We start from the raw sequence: 4,292 nt of genomic DNA, 5'->3' as shown, positions 1-4,292 counted from the left end.
TTGCCCGTTGTTGTCGTGGGGGGGCTTAGGAGGCGGAGACTGGGACCCAATGATGGGGAACTCCCCAACCTTGGGACTCAGCCCTCGACTCAACTAATTTTGCATGGTCTTTTTTTTCCTTCCCACTTTTCGTTTCTGTCCCTTCACCAAACCCTTCTGCTATCCACCTCCTAAGGTGTGAGAGCCGTGCTGAAAGGATGAAAGGCTGACTTTGTGCCAGTCCTGAACGGCCTGAGGGAGCCATGGGCACGGTATTCCCCTGATTTAGTTACCTAGCCCTTACCCCTCAAGGGGACCCTGAGGGTGGACTGTTTTTATCCCCAACATAACCCAGGCTTACCATGGCCAGTAATGAAAACATATCCCCACTATTAGGGGCAATGAGGCTTGCCCCTTTATCAAATAGCCCCAACGATGTAAACCCACCCGATTCCCTGACCCCAGGCTCTCCTTTGACCACGGCTCCGAACACTGCAATAACTACCCCCTCATCAATGCCTACTAGTACAGTAGCCAACAATCAACCCTTAAGGAACATTTCCACTCTTCCAGCATGCTCAACTTCAACACCTCTATCCCCACAACCTCCAACATCAACCACCCCATCCTCCCTTATTAATACCTTACAGCCTTATTGCCCACCTCTCCATAACACTACCTCCTCAACACTACTCCATCTTCGTCACGCCCCCGCCCTTCTACTACCCCTATCTCTACAACAATCTTGAATACTCTCTTTAGCGCAGCCAAATGGGACCGATTTTTCGTGATCCCTCCCATAGCTCCCTACTCTGACAACAATGTCTCCAAAAACAAGTAGGTAAAGTCTCTTTCCGTAGCCGACCCGACCGCTCCCGTCTTGTCACAGTAACATCCGAAAACCAAACTATAGCATTAACAAAACTAACTGACTTATATGGTAACCCCATCCTTGCAGAACCCCATCCAACCCTCAATACTTGCACCGGAACAGTTTCAATCTCCCCAGCAAATTGCCCAGTCTATGACAAAGATTGGTCAGACTGTGGAGAAGACCTACTTGCCTGTCTCACAGACTATGATGCAACATCAGTACAATGCTACTCCATTCCCCCCAGAGGTCATCGAAAGAAACCCACTAACATAGCCAAAATTACCTTCCGTAGACATGACCTTCCCTTTAACGTCTACATAGGAGGAGAATCCCTCCCTGTTCTCCATACCAACCTCCTCTACGTCAGTGCCAAAATTGTTGGCGTCTAGGACACCCAGCCAATCATTGCCGTTCCACAACCAGATGCCCACTATGTGCCCAACCTGGCCATACCCATCTAACTGCTCTGCACAATCACGCACATGTGCCAACTGTGGCGGCCCCCATAATGTATTTTATAGGGGATGTCCCACCTACAAGTTTGAGTCTGAGGTAGCAACTCTCAGATTCAAACTTGGACTCACACTACGTGAAGCCAGACAGGAAGCACATCGACGTGGTTTCTCTCTTACTCCTTACTCCAGTAATACTGCTCATTCTACCAATTCTCCTAAACCCACCCCAACTACATCTAACTCCCCCTCTTCTACCTCCTACCTTCCCCAGTCAAACTCTTTTGCCATCCTAAATCCAGACACTCCAATCTCTACTACAGATACTCCAATCACCACTACAACCCCAACACCTTCCTCTCTCCCTCCTCGCACTACCCGTAACAGACAGAACAAACGTTCCACCCCCTCTTCCCCTACCACACAAACACCTCCACCTTCCTTTGCCCCTACGCTTGAGACACCAATTCTCTCTTCCCCCCCTCACAAGAAATCCTTTATCCCCCAAAACTCCCCAACCAACTCCCCAGAAGAAACTATTGAAAATATTCAAGATTACTTAATGAAAACTGACACTCAACCTCTAAATATTACAACTCCTGTTCCTTTCACACTGCAAGTAACTGCTGATATCCATCCTCCTCCTAACGATATCCCCCCTACACCCTATCCTCCTAACCCCTCCCAACACAGCCCATCCCCCCCGACCCCAACCCCGCCCACATTAACCCTCCCACCATCCCCTCTATCCCTTCCATTCCCTCCTGGATACACACGTGAATCCCTTATGTCACAAATATCCCCTTCCACAGACCCTCTGTCTCCTAATACCCCTCCTAGTAGAACACCAACTCCCACACCTCTCCCATCTCAGACCTCTTGGTCCTTATCCCACCCTCTAGCTGCTTCCCCCTCAAAATCTCCAAAACGTACTACAATCTATATCACTAAAGTATAACTATCCTTCATTGGAATATTCGCGGTTTCCGCTCCCACAGACCTGACCTTTGTCATATCCTTTCCTCTTATAACCCATCTATTGTATGCCTTCAAGAGACCTTTCTTACACATCCTCCAATACCAATCCCCAATTATCATTTTGTCTCTTCCCACATTCCCTTTATGTCTCGTCCATACTTACCTCTGCTTTCCCCCACCTATCCTCCCTTCACCGACCTCCCAACCTATCAGACATCCTTACAGAATCCCACACTTTCTGTTTCAACAACCTATTCTCTTTCCTCATACATACCCTCCATCTAATCTAACTCCTTACCACACCCGACTCTAACCCTTTCACTCACCAATTCCTTTGCCCAGCTTAGACAACTAATCACTAACTCAACCACCCTTCCCTAACATTAACTATAGTGCTACATGACCTTAGATGTCTAGCACATTAACCATTAACCATTATTCCAATTGCCCCCCCCCCCCCAATCCCTTGCCATCCCTTCTGTCTCATCTATATTCATCCATCAAAAACACCACACTATACCTCCTTTCCAAATCACTAACGCTTGCACAATTATACGCATCTTTCTTCGCCGCTGGATCACTGTTGTTTCAGTTTACTTTTATCCTTGTCCTTCCATTGACTTTAATGCCTTCGAAACTTTACTTTCTCATCTTCAATCAGCATCCCATACAGTCGTTGATTTCAACTGTCGCCACGCTCTTAGGTGATTACCATTACTTCCCGAGGCCGTTCCCTAACACTTTTTAACACTGACCTTATCCTTCTCAACTCAGATCGCCCCACCCACTTCGACATGTGCACTCAAACCTTTTCATACCTTGACTTTTCTCTTTGCTTTCCTTCCCTTCATCTCGACTTTCATTGGTCAGTTCTGGATCACCTTCCCAAAAGTGATCTCTTCCCTCTTTTCGCTCCTACTTCCTATGTCCCGCTCCTCAACCCTACACGCTGGTACTTTGATGGAGCAGACTGGCGTACTTTTACCTGTCTCTCTACTTCCCCTCTTCCTCCATCTTCCCTCTTCCACATCAGACATGCTTTCCTATTTCACAATCAATATCCTGAGTTTTGCCTTCACAGCCATTCTCCGAACTTCCCGACCATATACATCTAAATGTGTTCCATGGTGGAACACTGAATGCTCCAAAGCGCTTCGATTGAAGAGAATGGAGCACATGGAGAAGGGGAGGTTGGGGTGAGTTGAGAGTGGGAGGAAGAGGGTACAGGGAACTTGAGGAGGAGGACGGATATCGGCATTTACTTTGAATATAGGGGAAATGCAATAGAGAGATTGAAGACTGGATGTGATAGAGGAGCGTTATCTTGAGTAATGTTTGGGAAGTTTTGGATGTCTTCATGGGTTTCTGGATTGGGTGTGGGGGTCTGAGAAATGAAGGTTTTCTTATGAAGAGGGAAAGGGGGGACATATACCTGAGGAGCAGAGGAAGAGGTGAGTGTAAGAGAGGATGTAGTAATTTATAACCTATAAGTAATATAATTTTATAATTCAGTGAATTCCATTTGTTACAGTGGTTATTTTTGTTTGGTGTGACAGGCTGTCTGTTTGCTTCTAAATTACCCCTTGTGTGCAAGGAATGGCCTGGTTTACCATCCATTGGCTGCGTGAAATTTGAACGCAGGTCAACAAGATTGCTGCACCACACAGTAAAGTAGGAGATGATGGGGTGGAACATTTAGATTGCCTGGTGCGACAAGTAAAGTGGGGAGAAGGGTTAGACATCGGGAAAGTGGTAGAGAGTGGAGTATCTGGGCTTATATTGGAAAAGGATTTTGAAAGAGGAAGTAGAGGCAGGATGGTTTGGGGTAGAGGGAAGAGATGCTAGGGGAGATGCTGAGACATCTTGAGAAGATGGGAGGGGAGTGAAGCGAAGGACAATTTTGGAATAGGTAGAGAGAGAAAAATCTCGTCGGCGTGCTTCCTGTCCGGCCTCGCGGAGTGAGGCCTAGTTTGAATCTGAGACCTGCTACCTCAGATTCGAGCTTATAG

The sequence above is a fragment of the Penaeus monodon genome, chromosome 14 (genome assembly GCF_015228065.2).
Source record: "Penaeus monodon isolate SGIC_2016 chromosome 14, NSTDA_Pmon_1, whole genome shotgun sequence".
In the NCBI taxonomy this organism is placed as follows: Eukaryota; Metazoa; Arthropoda; class Malacostraca; order Decapoda; family Penaeidae; genus Penaeus; species Penaeus monodon.
Note: the sequence above shows the minus strand (reverse complement) of the source record.